This window comes from Bufo gargarizans, chromosome 1, assembly GCF_014858855.1.
Source record: "Bufo gargarizans isolate SCDJY-AF-19 chromosome 1, ASM1485885v1, whole genome shotgun sequence".
NCBI classification, from domain to species: domain Eukaryota; kingdom Metazoa; phylum Chordata; class Amphibia; order Anura; family Bufonidae; genus Bufo; species Bufo gargarizans.
The window spans coordinates 497,620,057-497,640,020 of NC_058080.1; the positions used below are offsets into that span (position 1 = coordinate 497,620,057).

Genomic DNA, 19,964 nt, shown 5'->3' on the forward strand with positions numbered 1-19,964 from the left:
GCCTTGTTGACTCCTCTCCAAATGTAGTGTTTATGGTTGTGTCCAAACAGTTACATTTTAGTCTCATGACTCCAAATGACTTTGTGCCAGAAGGTTTGAGGCTTGTCTCTGTGCTGTTTGGCATATTGTAAGCGGGATACTTTGTGGCATTTGCGTAGTAATGGCTTTCTTCTGGCAACTCAACCATGCAGCCCATCTATCTTCAAATGCCTCCTTATTGTGCATCTTGAAACAGCCACTCCACATTCTTTCAGAGAATCCTGTATTTCACCTAAAGTTATTTGTTAGAGTTTTTCCTTGCATCCCAAATAATTTTTCTGGCTGAAAGTTTAGTTGGTCTACCTAACCATGGTTTGGTTCAGAACCCCTACTTTTCCACTTCTTAAAGGGTTTCTGTCACTAGAATTTTCACTATTAAACTGGCTGACATTAGCAATGTGCTAATGCCAGCTGCACCTAACTATGCTATTCTTGTGATTATTCATGCCCCCGTTACTGCAGAATTCTTATTTTTATAATATGCTAATTAGCCTCTAGGTGCAGCCGGCGAGCGTCTTCCCTCACCGTGCCTGCGCCTAATACTGAAAGGCGCAAGATTTTCCCAGCACACAGGATGCGAACGCTGCCTGGCCCTGTCAATCAAGAGTAGAAGGGAGTTGAAAGAGGTGGGCGAACTGAGCCTCTAGGAGCAGGTGCCACACTAATTCGCATATTATAAAAGTAAGAATTCTGCAGTAACGGTGGCATGAATAATCACAAGAATAGCATAGTTAGGTGCAGCTGACATTAGCACATTGCTAATGTCAGCCAATTTAATAGTGGAAATTCTAGTGACAAACCCTTTAATTAGAGTTTGAACACTGCTGAATGGCATTCTCAAGTCCTTAAATTTTCTCTTATCCCTTTCCTGTTTTATAGAGTTAAACTACTTTTTCCCGCAGATCCGTTGACAATTATTTTGCTCTCCCCATGACTTAAAATCCAAACAACATCAGTGGAGCGCTGGATGAAAGATGATAGGGTCTCTCAGGAGTCAAGAAAGTCATTGAACTTTTATACACACCTACTAATTACAAGCAAACAGATCACAGGCGAAGATGGTTATCTTTAACCTCTTCAGGACACATGACGTACCGGTACGTCATGTATGGTTCCGAACACCGCCGTCTGGCGGGCGGTGATCGGAAGCCGGTGCCTGCTCAAATCATTGAGCAGGCACCTTAGCTAGATGCGCCGGGGGGTTCTGTGATTCCCCATGTTGGCGATCGCAGCAAACCGCAGGTCAATTCTGCAGTTTCTGATCCCCGCGGTCACTTTAAAATGCAGAAAATATAGATTTTTCACCCCCCTGCACCCCTGAATGATAATTATGCTGGCGAGTGGTGCAGGGGGGGTTGCAGGCAGTGCTGGCGGTGCGGGAGGCAGGCGGTGCGGCAGGCGGGATCGCGATCCCCCGCCTGTCTCCTCTTGAATATTCATTGGTGTCCAGTGGGTATACCAGAGTGTCAGCACATTGCTGACACTCTGTTATAAACGGCTGACATCTGTGCTGCGATGTCAGCCGTTTAACCCTTTCCATACCGCGGTCCGTACGGATGGCTGTATGGAAAAGGTTAACAGTCAAGGAGCTCCCTCGCTCTCCCATCGGGGGGCTGCTGTACCTTTGCAGCACCCAGACAGGATTGTGTCACCAAGGGGAGGGAGCTCCACACCTTCACCTTCCCAGTCTGCTCAGTTGTGGCAGACGGGGAAGGTTCTCATGGCAACAGGACGCCTTCTCAGGCATCCTGCTGTCCATGGTGCTGAACAGATCTGTGCTAAAGGCAGAGATCTGTTCTGACAAAGAGTAAGTAAAATACAGTACAATACACTATATAGTGTACTGTACTGTATTATTCACACATCAGACACACTGGATCTTCAAGAACCAAGTGGGTCTGGGTTAAAAAAAAGTGAAAAAAAAATCTAAAAACACATTTATCAGTGATTAAAAATAAAAAATAAATATTTCCCTACACATGTTTAATATCACCGCGTCCGTAACGACCTGATCTATAAAATGGTCATGTTAGTTTACCCGAACGGTGAACGCCATAACAAATAAAAAACTATGATGAAATTGAAATTTTGCACATCTTACTTCCCAAAAAAGGTAATAAAAGTGATCAAAAAAGTTGAATGCACCAATCAAACTGTCAACTTATCCCGCAAAAAATGAGACCCTACCTATGAAAATCGCCGAAAAACTGAAAAAACTATGGCTCTCAGAATATGGAGACACTAAACTTGATTTTTTTGTTTTTGTTTTAAAAATGAAATAATTGTGTAAAACTTAAATAAATAAAAAATATATATACATATTAGGTATCACTGCGTCTGTAATAACATGCTCTATAAAAATATCACATGACCTCAGATGAATACTGTAAAAAAAAAAATGTGTAAAAAAAGCTATTTTTTGTCACCTTACATCACAAAAAGTGTAATAGCAAGCGATCAAAAAGTCATACGCACCCCAAAATAGTGCCAATCAAACCGTCATCTCATCCTACAAAAATTATACCCTACCAAGATATTTGCCCAAAAACTGAAAAAACTATGGCTCTCAGACTATGGAGACACTGAAACATGATTTTCTTTTGTTTCAAAAATGAAATTATTGTGTAAAACTTACATAAATAAAACAAAAGTATACATATTAGGCATCGCCGCGTCCGTGACAACCTGCTCTATAAAAATATTACATGAGCTAACCTGTCAGATGAATGTTGAAAATAACAAAAAATAAAAACGGTACCAAAACAGCTAATTCTTGTTACCTTGCCTCACAAAAAGTGTAATATAGAGCAACCAAAAATCATAAGTACCCTAAACTAGTACCAACAATACTGCCACCCTATCCCATAGTTTCTAAAATGGGGTCACTTTTTTGGAGTTTCTACTCTAGGGGTGCATCAGGGGGGCTTCAAATGGGACATTGTGTCAAAAAAAAAAAACGGTCCAGCAAAATCTGCCTTCCAAAACGTATGGCATTCCTTTCCTTCTGAACCCTGCCGTGTGCCCATACAGCGGTTTACAACCACATATGGGGTGTTTCTGTAAACTTCAGAATCAGAGCCATAAATATTGAGTTTTGTTTGGCTGTTAACCCTTGCTTTGTTACTGGCAAAAATTGATTAAAATGGAAAATCTGCCCAAAAAGTGAAATTTTGAAATGGTATCTCTATTTTCCATTAAATCTTGTGGAACACCTAAAGGGTAAACAAAGTTTGTAAAATCTGTTTTGAATATCTTGAGGAGTGTAGTTTCTTAGATGGGGTCACTTTTATGGAGTTTCTACTCTAGGGGTGCATCAGAGGGGCTTCAAATGGGACATGGTGTAAAAAAAAAACAGTCCAGGAAAATCTGCCTTCCAAAAACCATACGGCGCACCTTTCCCTCTACGCCCTACTGTGTGCCCGTACAGTAGTTTACGGCCACATATGGGGTGTTTATGCAAACTACAGAATCGGGGCAATAAATATAGCATTTTGTTTGGCTGTTAACCCTTGCTTTGTTACTGGAAAAAATGGATTAAAATGGAAAATTTCCCCAAAAATCTAAATTTTGAAATGTTATCACCATTTGCCATTAACTCTTGTGGAACACCTAAAGGGTTAACTAGGTTTGTAAAATCAGTTTTGAACACCTTGATGGGTGTAGATTCTAGAATGGGGTCATTTTTGGGCTGGTTTCTCTTATGTAAGCCTCACAAAGTGACTTCAGACCTGAACTGGTCCCTAAAAAGTGGGTTTTTGAAAATTTCTGACAAATTTCAAGATTTGCTTCTAAACTTCTAAGCCTTCTAACATCCCCCAAAAATAAAATATCATTCCCAAATTGATCCACACATGAATAGACATATGGGGAATGTAAAATAACTATTTTTGTAGGTATTACTATGTATTATAGAAGTAGAGAAATAGAAACTTGGAAATTTGATATTTTTTACCAATTTTTGGTAAATTTTGTATTTTTTTATAAATAAAAATGCATTTTTTTACTTCATTTTACCAGTGTCATGAAGTACAATATGTGACGAAAAAACAATCTCAGAATAGCCTGTATAAGTCAAAGCGTTTTAAAGTTATCAGCACTTAAAGTGACACTGGTCAGATTTGCAAAAAATGGCCTGGTCTTAAGGTGAAATATGTGTGTCCTAAAGGGGTTAATAGCCATTGTAACCCTTTTGTGTCAAGTTGTGTGCATGTTATCAGGCCAAATCACCAAGGTATGTAAACTTTTGATCAGGGTCATTTGGGTAGTTTGCATTTTGATTATGATTTAAAAAGAGTAAACACAGTTGTTTGACCATCGTTAATTTCTAACGATAATTTGTTTTCCCTTAGTCCTAACAGCAGCACAGATGGGGTTAACTGCCCCCTGTGGACTGGTAGGACCAGCGGAATTTTTAATGAGCCCAAGAACCAATAAACGATCTTCAGCCCACCGTGTTTTTAACAAGCATAATGTATTTAGGGTGGGATATTTGTGTGCTGCTGTTAGGACTAAGGGAAAACAAATTATCGTTAGAAATTAACGATTCCCTTACGTCCTACCAGCAGCACAGATGGGGAGATAGCAAGAAGAATCCCCTAGGGAGGGTCCTCATGCCTGGCAGAACTAAGAACTGTCTGCCCAAAGGCCGAAAACTCTGCCATCCTAGCATCTATCCTATAATGGGAGATGAAGGTTGACTCCGAGCTCCAGGAGGCCGCCTTACAGATCAACTCTAAGGGAAGAAGTCTTCTTTCCGCAACAGAGGTGGAGACAGCCCTAGTAGAATGGGCTCTCACAAACTCCGGAGGATCTAGGGATTGGGAGACAAAGGCCTCCCTAATGGCCTCCTTGATCCAGCGACTAATGGTGGCTTTAGACGCTTTATGGCCTTTAGACTTACCGGCAAACAGGATAAGGAGATTTTCATCTATCCTGAATTCTCTGGATCTATCCACATAGACCTGGAGGCACCTTGAAATATCCAGCGGGTCTCTTGCTGGAGTATCAGAGGAGGAGGCTGAAAACAAAACTGGTAAGGAGATTACCTGGTTGATATTTTGGAAGGTAGGCACCTTAGGCCTGAAGTAGGGTAAGAACTTCAGGAGTACTCTGTCTTGTAGGAAGATAATATAGGGGTGAATCGCAGAGAACGCCTGCAATTCAGAAATCCTTTTGGCTGAAGCTACAGCCAGAAGAAAAACCATCTTTAAAGTTAGAAATCTGAAATCGACCTCCTCCAAAGGCTTGAAGGGGGGAGATGCTAGCCCCCTGAGCACTACTGAGAGATCCCACTGGGGAATGGGCTTCAGTATAGTAGGCTTTAGTCTTTCAGCTCCCTTCAGGAAGCGTTTAATGAGTGGGTCCCGAGAATGCGACCTGTTGAGACAGGCCGAGATGGCACAAATCTGTACCTTCAAGGTAGCTGGAGAAAGACCTTTATCTAATCCATCTTGAAGAAATTGTAATATCGCAGGAAGGGGCGGATCTGCAGACGCCACCTGTTTGGAATCACACCATGACATGAAGATTCTCATAATCCTGGAGTAGGCCTTCTTTGTAGACTCTGCTCGAGAATGCGACAAAGTTCTCAGGACCGACTCGGAAAGCCCTTCTATGTTGGGAAAGGACTGATCAACCTCCAGGCTGTCAGGTTGAACCTGTGCAGATATGGGCAGAGATGAGTGTCCCACGACACCAGGGTCTGCTCCGGGGGGAGCCTCCAGTATTGTCCCTGACTCATCTGAATGAGCTGGGTAAACCAGGATCTCCTGGGCCAGAATGGTATGATGGCTATTACTGAGGCCTGATCCTGAGGGATTTTCATCAATACCCTCGGTATCATGGAAAACGGAGGGAAGATGTAAGCCAGCTTGAACCTCCACGATATCGACAGAGCATCTATCGCCAGGGGGTTGTCTTCCCGGTAGAGGGAACAGAACCTCAGCACCTTGGCGTTGAACCTGGTTCCCATGAGATCCACCTCTGGCATACCCCACCTGTGAACTAACTGCCTGAAGATCTCCGGATGCAGAGACCACTCCATGGTCGGTAATCCTCGACTTAAGCGGTCCGCTATCATATTGAGGGAGCCTCGAATATGAGTGGCAGATAGATGGGAAAGGTTCATCTCTGCCCACCAAAGAATTACCCCGATCTCTGATAGAAGGGGCAATGATCTTGTGCCTCCCTGCTTGTTTATATAGAGAACCGCAGTCATATTGTCTGACTGGACATTCACTGCCTTGCCCCGAATCTGAGGGGCGAAGTGAAGGAGGGCTAGCCGGATAGCTCGCATCTCGCGAAGATTGGAAGAAAGATGCCGCTCCAGAGGAGACCAAGATCCCTGTACTGGGGATCCGTCCAGGTGAGCGCCCCAGCCTACAAGGGAAGCATCTGTAGTCAATATGATCCAAGCTGGTTGGGTCATAGACTTCCCTGCTGGCAGATGGAACCACCATCTGAGGGAATTCCGGGTTTGACCGGACAGGGAGCACAGGGAATCTAGCCCCGCAGGGCTGCCGTTCCATAAGCGTAGGACCTCCGACTGAAGAGGACGGAGGTGCCATAGTGCCCAAGGGACTGCGTCCGCAGCCGCTGACATGAGCCCCAGCATCTTCATGAGAGTCCGGATAGAGACTCGACAAGGGACATAAAGGACCCTTGCCAGATCCTGAACCCGCGCTCTCCTTTCTGGAGTCAACTGGAGGGACATTTCCACAGAGTCGACCGCGAATCCTAAATAATGGATTGAAGTCGATGGGCTCGCATTCGACTTCTGCCAGTTGATGATCCAGCCTAGGCGGAAGAGAAAGGAGATTGCGATCTGAAGATGGTGGGTAAGGATTGGAACTGAAGAGGCTATGAAAAGCCAATCGTCCAGATAGGGAATAATAGTTAGTCCTTGAAGTCTCAAAGCTGCCACCACCGACACCACCACCTTGGTGAAGATAAGGGGGGCAGAAGAGATTCCGAAGGGAAGCGCGGCGAACTGAAAGGGCCTGCGAACCCCCAAAACCTGGACCGCGATCCTGAGGAACTTCCGGGAAGTGGAATGGATCGGGATGTGAAGATACGCATCCTTGAGGTCCAGAGTGGCCATGACGTCCCCAGAGTTGAGGATATGGCTGACTGACCTTATGGTTTCCATGCGAAACCTGGTTTTCCTTATAAATCGATTGAGGAATCTCAAGTCGATGATCATCCGGAGATCTCCCGTCTTCTTGGGAACCAGGAACACTGGAGAATAAATCCCTAGGCCTCTCTCCCCTGCCGGCACCTCCTCCAGGGCTCCCTTGGAGATATAGTCCTGAATATAGGATTCTAGGATCCTTTGTTTGACAGGGACGAAGTTTCGCGTTGTGATGAATCTCTCCGGAGGGGGGGAGATGAGATCTACCCGGTAACCGGCAGAAATTATATCCTGAACCCAGGGATCCGCAATTTGCTGGGCCCAAACATCCTTGAAGTGGGAGAGACGGCCCCCCACGGGGATTTGGGGGAGGGGTACGGGAAAATCTAGAGGAGATACTGCAGGGGCAGCAGGGCTTATCCAAGAGCCTCGGAGAGGCCCATAGTCAGGAGGGTTTTGCCTCCCTGGTGGGTTTGCAGGAGCGTCTCGAGAATCTACGAGACGGGCCCCCCCCAAACTCTGCGCCTAGCCTGCTGCCCTGAACGGCCTCTGTCCTTCTTATCCTGCCTGGGGCGACCCCGAAAGTGCTGCTGGGGGAGACTCTTCCCTTTTTTGTCGGAGAGTCCCTCCATGATTCTGTCCAATTCGGACCCGAACAGCCTATCTGGTTCGAAGGGGAGCCCGCAAAGATTGAACTTGGACGCGTTGTCCGCAATCCATGGCTTCAGCCAAAGCGGTCTGCAGGCAGCTGAAACCAGAGCCATGGTCTTGGCGGCCAGCTTCAGCTGCATTTGGGTAGAATCGACCAAGAAATCCATAGCCAGATTGGCTGACTTAAAGGCTGCCAAGATGTCGTCTCTAGAAACGCTCTGGTCCACATCCGTCTGGATCTGGTTGAGCTTGGAGCGTAAAAGGAGGCTACCTCAGTGGCCGCAATTGATGTTGATGCGGAGGCAGCAGCCGCCGTGTATCCCTTCTAAGGGTGCACTCTGCCCTCCGGTCTAGAGGGTCATGCAGGCTAGACCCATCGTCTGCAGGGACCAGAGTGCGCCTGGACAACTTGGCTATTGCCATGTCCACCTTGGGAACGAAACCCCACGATTCCACCAAGGGTTTAGCCATCGGATACATGAGCTTAAACTTCCTGGTAAGGACTGGGCCTTTCTCAGGCTTTCTCCACTCTGTACGCATCACATAGAGGAGGGTCTCATCCGCTCTAAAGACACGCTGTGTCCGTCCGGCGGGATCGGAGGACTCCCCCATGTCAACATCCTGGTCCCCCGACCTGATGGACTTCAGCAACTTCTGCGTTTTCTCTGGAGGAAAAAAGCAAGAAGTTAATTCTTCCTCGGAAGAAGACCCCACCGAACAGGGAGTAGGTCTCTCGACCGATGCAGCCACTTCCATGGGAGTCTGAGAGGATCCTGGTAGCCTCTCATTCAGCAGGCGCACTACTCCCTTAATGGAATCATCCACGTAGGTCTTTGTCCATTGAAACATCTCCTGCATCGTGGGTTCCGTGGATGACTGTGTGCGGCAACTCTCGCACCTAGAGTAAGGGTAGTTGTCCTCTAGAGGAGTGTTACACTCATAACAGGCCAAATGTTTTGTTTTGGCCACAGACTTCCGCTGATCAGGATTCTTAGGGGAAGCCATAACTGTAAGAAAAAGAACAAACAGGTCATAACACCTACAAACATCAAGTGGAGGTGAAAACGAGACCATATGGGCGCCCACCAGCACTGAAGAAATTAGAGCTGTGAAAAAAAAACAAGCCAAGCGATATACTAGAATATATATCAAGCACAAGGGAACTCTGGAGCTAGCTTGTGAAAGCGACGCAACCAGAGCACTGAATGACAGGCTCTGGGCGGGGCCTCACTCGAAACCAGCCCAGAGAAGTAATAGGGCCTATACCAGGCTCAAATTAACCCTATGGGACTCCCCAGGTATCTCTTCAGCTCCCAGAAGGGGAGCGATCCGCCAGTCCACCTGTCCAAAGGACAGAAAAAAACATGGTGGGCTGGGGGGTGATCTCCTCCCTTTCAGGGAGCTGAAGATCGTTTATTGGTTCTTGGGCTCATTAAAAATTCTGCCGGTCCTACCAGTCCACAGGGGGGCAGTTAACCCCATCTGTGCTGCTGGTAGGACGTAAGAGAATAAATGGCTTCAGCCAAGCGCTAACCATGAGTGACAAATGTTTTTGTGTTATCATTCATATTCTCTGAACAATGGTTAAGAAATCATAAATTCTGCAAGGGTATGTAAACTTATGAGCACAACTGTACATAAGTGTTTATAGCTTTTTAGTAATTTAGAAATAAGGTTTGTTAGATGACAGGCACAAAGTGAAAGTTAAAGTAGGATGCACACAGCTAAACAAACAGAACAGCTCAATATTTTTAATAAAGATCAATTAAAAAAAATATTTTTAGCCCAAAATGAGTAAGATGCAATCAAAAAAATGTGTGTACATAATCTTTAAACATAATTCTAAGTCAGTCAGTGACGTATATAGAGAAGTAAGGGCCCTATAGCAAGGATCAAACCAGGCCCCCCACACAGGACAGAAGGGTTTATACCTAAACCCTTTTTTAGTGACGCTTGGGCCATTTTTCCACGTCTTTATTTGCTAAAAGTTGTTCCTTTAGAGCAGGCATGCTCAAACTGCGGCCCTCCAGCTGTTGTAAAGCTACAACTCCCACAATGCCCTGCTGTAAGCTGATAGCTGTAGGCTGTTCGAGCATGCTAGGAGTTGTAGTTTTGCAACAGCTGGCGGGCAGCAGTTTGAGCATGTCTGCTTTAGAGGGTAGAGTCCTGACTAGTGATGGACGAACATCTGCCGGGACGGTTCGCCAACGCGATCAAATGTTTTCGAACTGCAAGTTCGCGGCAGGTCCCATTCATTTTAATAGCAGGCGAACCTGAAAAACCTTCAGCTCATATTTGCAGCCAAGAAATAATTATTAGAAGTGCACAATTAGTCCCACAACATGGACAGTCACCAGATGTATTATTCAAATTTGCGATCTCCATTCATTATTTTTTCAATGCGAAATATCGGCAATATCATTTTTCACGTACGCGCATGCGCAAAAAAAGGGCAACCTACTACAGCAACTGTTTCCATCAGACCGAAGTTGGATGCGATTAGAAAAGATGGTTGACAACAATTTTCGCGACATTGAGGAAGAGATGAGCGGCAGGGGTAATATTTGAATTTGCGCTAATTCTCAAATATTTGATAGAATATTCGACATATATTCGTTAAATATTCTCGAATATTCTCAGTATCGTGATATTCGCATTATGCAATTTTTTTGCATATTATGGGCGGGGCTTAGCGTGCTTGACCGCGTTTTTCAAACATTGCAAAAGTTGGAAGATTGAAAAATAGTGGCCAATGGATTCAGCGAAAAAGAGGAGGAACTCCTGATAACTGTAAGTACACTACTGTATTTGATTACACTTTTTATGCAAGTTTGAACAATATCTGTTTAATAATCAAGAGTGTTATAAAATATTTGCGAGTGCACAAATCTTAACTAATATGCGAATATATTTGCACAATGCATATAACTTCATCTTTTATCAAGTTTGATTAGATATTCATGATTGTTGAAATAAGAATTGTTTTGACATCACATTACTTTGTCTGTAGCATGTACTGTGTGCTGCTCATAATTATTCATACCCCTGTCAAATTTTGACTTAAAGTTACTTTTATTCAACCAGTAAGTAATTTTTTGACGGGAAATGACATAGGTGTCACCCAAGAGATAATAAGACGATGTACAAGAGGCATGGTGTCATATTCCACCACTAACCAAATTAGACACAAAAGAGACTGAGACTCTGTCAGATTAAAAAATAAGATATTTTATTCTTATAAATTTAACATTGTTTTGGGATATATAAAGGCCACAGTGTTTTTACGTTACCTTTTCTTAGACAATCAAAATTATTTATATCATATGAACTCATTAAAACCAAAACCTTGTCTAAGACCCAAACTAGTCCGCTCAAAGACTGACTATAACCCTGTATAAACACTGTGACGAAAACAAAACCTAAAGGGGGGTGGGGTTGGGGGATTCTTCGCTGTCAACTTCTGTATGTGCAGCAAGTAACTGAAATCTATTTCTCTTACAGGTAACTCATGCTGACCGTTACCAGAAGACGAATTAAGATCTTCACGTGCCCATGAAGACAAGTTCAGCCCAGCACACATTGCAAGTAAGTAAACAAACTTAACCCATTCACATCCAAATATGCCCTTGCACATACCAAGGTGTGTGTGTGTGTGGGGGGGGGGGGGGGGTGTTCCCTGACACCATGTCCCCCCTTTTGTATCCGCAAAAGGTTATCTCATTATTGTGGAAAATAAACATTTCTCAGCTTTTATTTACATTTGAGCAAAAAGTGTCTAGTCCAAAATTATTCACACCCTTCTCAATAATCAATAGAAAAGCCTTTATTGGCTATTACAGCAATCAAACGCTTCCTATAATTGCAGACCAGCTTTTTGCATGTCTCCACAGGCATTTTCGCCCATTCATCTTTAGCAATGAGCTCCAAATCTTTCAGGTTGGAGGGTCTTCTTTCCATCACCCACATCTTTAGCTCCCTCCACAGATTCTCAATTGGATTCAAGTCTGGACTCTGGCTGGGCCACTCCAAAACGTTAATGTTGTTGTCTGCTAACCATTTCTTCACCAATTTTGCTGTGTGTTTTGGGTCATTGTCATGCTGAAATGTCTACTGGTGCCCAAGGCCAAGTTTCTCTGCAGACTGCCTGATGTTGTCGTTGAGAATCCTCATGTATTGCTCTTTTTTCATGGTGCTGTTTACTGTGATTAGGTTCCCTGGTCCATTGGCTGAAACCCCTTCCCAAAGCATCAGGTTCCCACCACCATGTTTGACAGTGGGGATGGTGTTCTTTGGGTTGAAGCTTCTCCTTTTTTACGCCAAATGAAGGAAACATCATTGTGACCAAACAATTTAATTTTTGTTTTATCTGACCACAACACAGAAGACCAGAAGTCGTCTTCTTTGTCCAGATTAGCTTTTGCAAAGGCCAAGTGAGCCTTTGTGTGCCTTATCTGAAGAAGTGGAACCCAGCAGTGTGCAGTGTCCGTTGGATTGTCTGCCTTGAGACATTGCCACCAGCAGAGCCCAGATTCACCAGGATGGCCTTGGTGGTGATCCTTGGATTCTTTTTCACCTAACTATCCTCCTGGCCAGCACAGGTATCACTTTTGGCTTCCGACCACTTCCTCTGAGATTTTCCTCCGGAACATCTTGTATTTTTTGCTCAAAAGTAAATAAAAGCTGAGAAATGTTTTTTTTTTTCCACAATAATGCCTCTTGTACATCGTCTTATTATCTTTTGGGAGACACCTATGTCATTTGCCCGTCAAAAAAATGACTTGCTGGTTGAATAAAAGTAACTTTAAGTAAAAATTTGCCAGGGGTATGAATAATTATGGGCAGCACTGTATGGATGTAAACACAAGAAAGAAATATCATGCACATTCGTTTTCCTGACACACATAGTCTTTAGATTACTGTTCATGTCTTGTTGGTCTAGAGAATTATGATTTTTTTGTCTGACCACCAGTAATTGCTGGGAAAGCGAACCAGCTGTACACCCCATAACGTACTGTCACTTCACTAGACGGGTACCGTAGATCTCAGCTCAGCAGGCCAATATATGATTGCTCACACACTATACACATACAATAGGAATACAATCTGATCTTATATTGGTAACATTAAATCTAATATTTCCCCTTCTGACAATTAAATAATTTGCTGTGTTGTTGAGGACATTTATTCTTAATACGTGTATTTAAAAAAATTGCAATTACATCTTTATCCTGCAGCGAATGTTGAAGAAGGGGTATGATAGCCGGAAACAGGTATAGAAGCAGAATATTATCAAGGGGGTCAAGGATCTTCTAGAAAAAAAGTTTCACCACACCCACACTGATCTGGCCATATTTAAAAAATAGTCAGACCTGAAGAGGAGGCACCCTGACTGGATCGCAGAGCTCAGTAAGGCAGTATGCCCAAGTACAATGTTTTTTTTGTTTTTTTTCTATCGCCAGCAATCTGTACTGTGTATATATACACCTGTAAAAAAATATTACTTAGTTATTACCTGGTGTGACACCTAGCAAATCATCCATTTACCTCATACATCTCTACCTCACTGTGAGTGTATATATATATTTATCCACACCGCACGGTAGTGATGTATGATATAACCGGCTGATTTCGTACTTTGCAAACACACATAATGATAAATATACGTGTGTACGTGTGTGTATATATATATATATATATATATATATATATACATAAACAGCAATCATCATTCTGTATTACAGTAAAAGGCCCCGTCCATTATTACATTACATACATCCCCCACTTAGGCTAGTTTCTCACTAGCGGCATGGACCTCCGCCAGGCTGTTTCGGCGGGTGAACAGCTTGGCGGATCGGTCATGACACTAGTGTACCTTTGGCCCTGTACTTCCGCTCTGGCCCTATTGACTATCATGGGAGGGGGTGAAGTTCCGGGTCCGGCACTCTGCAAACCATGCCGTCATGTCGACGTTTTATACTGCCCGCATCTGGGCATGGTTTGTCGTTCCGGCCCTGGAACTCTGTCCCGCTCCCATGATAGTCAATGGGGCCCAAGCAGTAGTACTGGTCCACACATACACTAGCGGCAGGACGGATCCAACAGGCTGTACAGTCTGTTCTGGAGGTCCATGCCGCTGGTGTGAAACTAGCCTTAATTAGCATTTGTTATGATTTCCGAGCTGTTTGTCTAATTTTGAACATTGTGTGATTACAGGGGTTCCCATTCCAACCTTGTGCCGGCGGCAGCGCTGGGTTTCCTGGTCTGATTTGGATGTGGTGGAGGTATCCACAGAGGAGTAGGAGGAGGATGAGCAGGCGGGCCCCTCCCAGAATGTGCTCGCCACTACCCCACCTGATGTGGGCAATGTTGGAGAAGAGCCAGGACCCTCAAAAGGCCATGACACCACCACCACAGCTCCTTCTGAGGAGGATATCCCCACCCCAGCTCTTGACGAAGACTCTGAGGAGGAGTTAGTTACTACCCTGTGCCAGGAGGTTAAATATGTGCACACATTATTCTAATTCTGTATACATTACATACAGCGAGTGCAGAATTATTAGGCAAGTTGTATTTTTGAGGATTAATTTTATTATTGAACAACAACCATGTTCTCAATGAACCCAAAAAACTCATTAATATCAAAGCTGAATATTTTTGGAAGTAGTTTTTAGTTTGTTTTTAGTTTTAGCTATTTTAGGGGGATATCTGTGTGTGCAGGTGACTATTACTGTACATAATTATTAGGCAACTTAACAAAAAACAAATATATACCCATTTCAATTATTTATTTTTACCAGTGAAACCAATATAACATCTCAACATTCACAAATATACATTTCTGGCATTCAAAAACAAAACAAAAACAAATCAGTGACCAATATAGCCACCTTTCTTTGCAAGGACACTCAAAAGCCTGCCATCCATGGATTCTGTCAGTGTTTTGATCTGTTCACCATCAACATTGTGTGCAGCAGCAACCACGGCCTCCCAGACACTGTTCAGAGAGGTGTACTGTTTTCCCTCCTTGTAAATCTCACATTTGATGATGGACCACAGGTTCTCAATGGGGTTCAGATCAGGTGAACAAGGAGGCCATGTCATTAGATTTTCTTCTTTTATACCCTTTCTTGCCAGCCACGTTGTGGAGTACTTGGACGCGTGTGATGGAGCATTGTCCTGCATGAAAATCATGTTTTTCTTACCTTGCAGACTTCTTCCTGTACCATTGCTTGAAGAAGGTGTCTTCCAGAAACTGGCAGTAGGACTGGGAGTTGAGCTTGACTCCATCCTCAACCCAAAAAGGCCCCACAAGCTCATCTTTGATGATACCAGCCCAAACCAGTACTCCACCTCCACCTTGCTGGCGTCTGAGTCGGACTGGAGCTCTCTGCCCTTTACCAATCCAGCCATCTGGCCCATCAAGACTCACTCTCATTTCATCAGTCCATAAAACCTTAGAAAAATCAGTCTTGAGATATTTCTTGGCCCAGTCTTGACGTTTCAGCTTGTGTGTCTTGTTCAGTGGTGGTCGTCTTTCAGCCTTTCTTACCTTGGCCATGTCTCTGAGTATTGCACACCTTGTGCTTTTGGGCACTCCAGTGATGTTGCAGCTCTGAAATATGGCCAAACTGGTGGCAAGTGGCATCTTGGCAGCTGCACGCTTGACTTTTCTCAGTTCATGGGCAGTTATTTTGCGCCTTGGTTTTTCCACACGCTTCTTGCGACCCTGTTGACTATTTTGAATGAAACGCTTGATTGTTCGATGATCACGCTTCAGAAGCTTTGCAATTTTAAGAGTGCTGCATCCCTCTGCAAGATATCTCACTATTTTTGACTTTTCTGAGCCTGTCAAGTCCTTCTTTTGACCCATTTTGCCAAAGGAAAGTTGCCTAATAATTATGCACACCTGATATAGGGTGTTGATGTCATTAGACCACACCCCTTCTCATTACAGAGATGCACATCACCTAATATGCTTAATTGGTAGTAGGCTTTCGAGCCTATACAGCTTGGAGTAAGACAACATGCATAAAGAGGATGATGTGGTCAAAATACTCATTTGCCTAATAATTCTGCACGTAGTGTATTCAGTAACATTAACCCTCTCTACCCCAGGCCCATTTTTTATTTTTTTAAAAGTACAAGTAGAGGCCCAAGCCTCACGATACTAGTATAAGTAAATAGTAACTAAAAATGGTAACAATAACGTCACTGGGTATCTCTTAACAGATGTATATAGTAGCATACTCAATTACACATATCTTGTTAAATTTAACTTTTTGTCCGGAATGAGTTAGCATAGTATGTAAGGATGAGTTGGTATGGGAGCAGAAGGCAGATGAGTGCAGGTATTAAGGATGAAGGACCTTAAACAGAGTTAAAAGATCTTCGTAGAAAGAATCCAGAAACCCAACCTACTGGATTTAGAAATCCTAGCTTAGAGCATGGATTCGGAGCTATTCGTGGAGGCTCCTATACACCTTCCAGTCTCTCCACAACTTCTTGAAATTTTGGAAATTTATCAGTTCCCAAGATGAGATTTCTTTGTACCTGTGAATTTGGTCAACCTTCAATAACCATTGGCTAATGGAAGGGACTTCCGTAGAAAGCCATAGCTTCGGAATTAGGAATCTTGCTGCAGCTAGCAAGTGTTTTAGAAGTTCCCAGTTAGAGATCCTTTGATCAGGTGGAAGAAGACTCAGGAGTGCAATTTCTGGTGAAGGAACCAGATCTGCTCCGCATATACAGACGTGGACAAAATTGTTGGTACCCTTTGGTCAATGAAAGAAAAAGTCACAATGGTCACAGAAATAACTTTAATCTGACAAAAGTAATAATAAATTAAAATTCTATAAATGTTAACCAATGAAAGTCAGACATTGTTTTTCAACCATGCTTCAACAGAATTATGTAAAAAAATAAACTCATGAAACAGGCATGGACAAAAATGATGGTACCCCTAACTTAATATTTTGTTGCGCAACCTTTTGAGGCAATCACTGCAATCAAACGCTTCCTGTAACTGTCAATGAGACATCTGCACCTCTCAGCAGGTATTTTGGCCCACTCCTCATGAGCAAACTGCTCCAGTTGTGTCCGGTTTGAAGGGTGCCTTTTCCAGACTGCATGTTTCAGCTCCTTCCAAAGATGCTCAATAGGATTGAGGTCAGGGCTCATAGAAGGCCACTTTAGAATAGTCCAATTTTTTCCTCTTAGCCATTCTTGGGTGTTTTTAGCGGTGTGTTTTGGGTCATTGTCCTGTTGCAAGACCCATGACCTGCGACTGAGACCAAGCTTTCTGACACTGGCTAGTACATTTCTCTCTAGAATTCCTTGATAGTCTTGAGATTTCATTGTACCCTGCACAGATTCAAGACACCCTGTGCCAGACGCAGCAAAGCAGCCCCAGAACATAACAGAGCCTCCTCCATGTTTCACAGTAGGGACAGTGTTCTTTTCTTGATATGCTTCATTTTTTCGTCTGTGAACATACAGCTGATGTGCCTTGGCAAAAACTTCGATTTTTGTCTCATCTGTCCACAGGACATTCTCCCAGAAGCTTTGTGGCTTGTCAACATGTAGTTTGGCATATTCCAGTCTTGCTTTTTTATGATTCGTTTTCAACAATGGTGTCCTCCTTGGTCGTCTCCCATGTAGTCCACTTTGGCTCAAACAACGACGGATGGTGCGATCTGACACTGATGTTCCTTGAGCATGAAGTTCACCTTGAATCTCTTTAGAAGTCTTTCTAGGCTCTTTTGTTACCATTCGGATTATCCGTCTCTTAGATTTGTCATCAATTTTCCTCCTGCGGCCACGTCCAGGGAGGTTGGCTACAGTCCCATGGATCTTAAACTTATGAATAATATGTGCAACTGTACTCACAGGAACATCTAGTTGCTTGGAGATGGTCTTATAGCCTTTACCTTTAACATGCTTGTCTATAATTTTCTTTCTGATCTCTTGAGACAGCTCTTTCCTTTGCTTCCTCTGGTCCATGTCGAGTGTGGTACACACCATATCACCAAACAACACAGTGATTACCTGGAGCCATATATATAGGCCCAATGGCTGATTACAAGGTTGTAGACACCTGTGATGCTAATTAGTGGACACACCTTGAATTAACATGTCCCTTTGGTCACATTATGTTCTGTGTTTTCTAGGGGTACCATCATTTTTGTCCATGCCTGTTTCATGAGTTTATTTTTTTACATAATTCTGTTGAAGCATGGTTGAAAAACAATGTCTGACTTTCATTGGTTAACATTTATAGAATTTTAATTTATTATTACTTTTGTCAGATTAAAGTTATTTCTGTGACCATTGTGACTTTTTCTTTCATTGACCAAAGGGTACCAACAATTTTGTCCACGTCTGTATGATTGGCTATTTGAAATACTCTCTCCCACCAAGCAAAAAGGTTGGGGCAATTCCACCATACATGTATGAAGGAGCCTCTGTCTGATAGGCATCTCCAACATTTATCGCATCCAGAGCTTGAATATCTAGAAACGATGTCTGGCGTCTTGTACCATCACTAGACATAATCTTATAGCCGTTCTCTTGAATACAAACGCATCTAGAAGATTTATGTGGAGATTGTAGGATGATGTCAATCTCTTTAGTTGTGAAAGTATGCTTTAGATCTTTCTCCCATTGGCTTATGTAGGAAGGCAGGACATTCGAGGTGTGGGATCTGAATCTGCTGTAAAATTTCGATATGATTTTTTGGGGGTTTTGTGGGTTTTCTAACAGGCTTTCAAACCATGTTAGTGGTCTTATCAAGTCTCCTAGAGAAATGTGGAGGGAAAGGTACGTTTTGATGAAATATATTGGATTATTGAGCGTATGGGAGGAAGAAATTGCCAACATCGTTCTCAATTTATATAGTGAAGGAGGAGTATTGTCTGTGTACAATTCTCTCAGTCTAATATCAGAGTTCTTTAGGTGTGTGGCAAGACTATCTTGTAAGGCTTTAGGGGCAGTATGTAAAATATCTCCCACTCTGAGAAGTGGCGATGGGAAAGGGGTATGAAGGAAGGTAGATTGGAACCAACCCCAGGCCCATTTTTTACCTTCATGGTCATGTAAAGGGAAATAATTAATATTCTAAATTTCAATTTCAATTTTTTTTGTAATAGATAGTAATTACCGGTTCCATACTATTATAGAGCAGGTCATGAAGAATATACAAGGGCCAACAATGATGAGACAACACAAACTACAGTAATATAATATAAAACAACAGCACTGCACAATAACTATATCTACAAAAACTAATATTAAATAACCAAAAACTCAACATTATACTCTAGCAAACTGTCACTAAATAACATAATATATAATTATAGTAAATATTGTATACATAACAATTTAGATGTAAATCGTCAGCACTAAACCAAATACTCCACAAAATGCAATAATTGACTCGAATTCCTAATTGTAACAAATTTTTTATTTATTTTTCCAAAACAGTAATAAAAAAATAAAATAAAGGAGGATCACCTGAAAGCGGTGAGGGCAATATGGGACCAGATGCAGAAAGCCACGTCAAAGCTGCAGAAAGCCACGGCAAAGCTGCATCAATTTGAAAGCATGCATAAGAAGGACCTGGAAGAGTTAATGGATCTGCAGGAAGACCTTCAAAAATTGCCATAGAGAAAATTTATTTATATTATTTTTTTAACTAAATAGTTATTTTCAGTTATTACGTTTCCTTTAGTTTTTTAATAATTTTATGTTTTGGTGTGATTTTAACAGAGAACTTAGCAGTAAGGACCCTTTAGTCCAGGGGAAAACTCAGCAGGGTCCGGACAGACAGCAGTAGTAGGTATATGTTAACAGTGTAATATAAGGACTACACATCAGAAATCAGCTTGATATGGACAACAGCCGCAGGTAAAGGTAACGGTGTAGTATGAGACCTTCACATAGCTACAAAGGATGATGATGACAACAGCAGCAGGAAGATGTTAAGTTTACGGTGTAGTTTAAGTCAAACACATAGCTCGGCCTAACTCAGCATGATCAAGAATTTTGTAGGATTCTGTGGCTGGAGGGACTTTAGGCGGCCACGGGATTAAAATGTTACTGTTGGCCAGTACAGGCCCCAAAAATTAGCCAATAGGCGTTCACCTGACAG

At 42.9% G+C, this 19,964-nt stretch overlaps 1 long non-coding RNA gene across 2 annotated transcripts in view; it reads left to right on the plus strand.

Annotated features, from left to right (window-relative positions):
* Positions 1-19,536, plus strand: part of LOC122923765 — a 31,430-nt gene extending 11,894 nt beyond the window's left edge. Inside the window, exons 2-4 of one of the 2 annotated variants that reach the window (XR_006387324.1) lie at positions 11,321-11,404; positions 14,033-14,313; positions 19,298-19,536. This is a non-coding gene — a long non-coding RNA (uncharacterized LOC122923765). Of the gene's footprint in view, positions 1-11,320; positions 11,405-13,053; positions 13,133-14,032; positions 14,314-19,297 lie in introns of those variants that run through there. The other variant, XR_006387325.1, reaches the window with a different exon arrangement.
* The last annotated feature ends 428 nt before the right edge of the window (positions 19,537-19,964 follow it).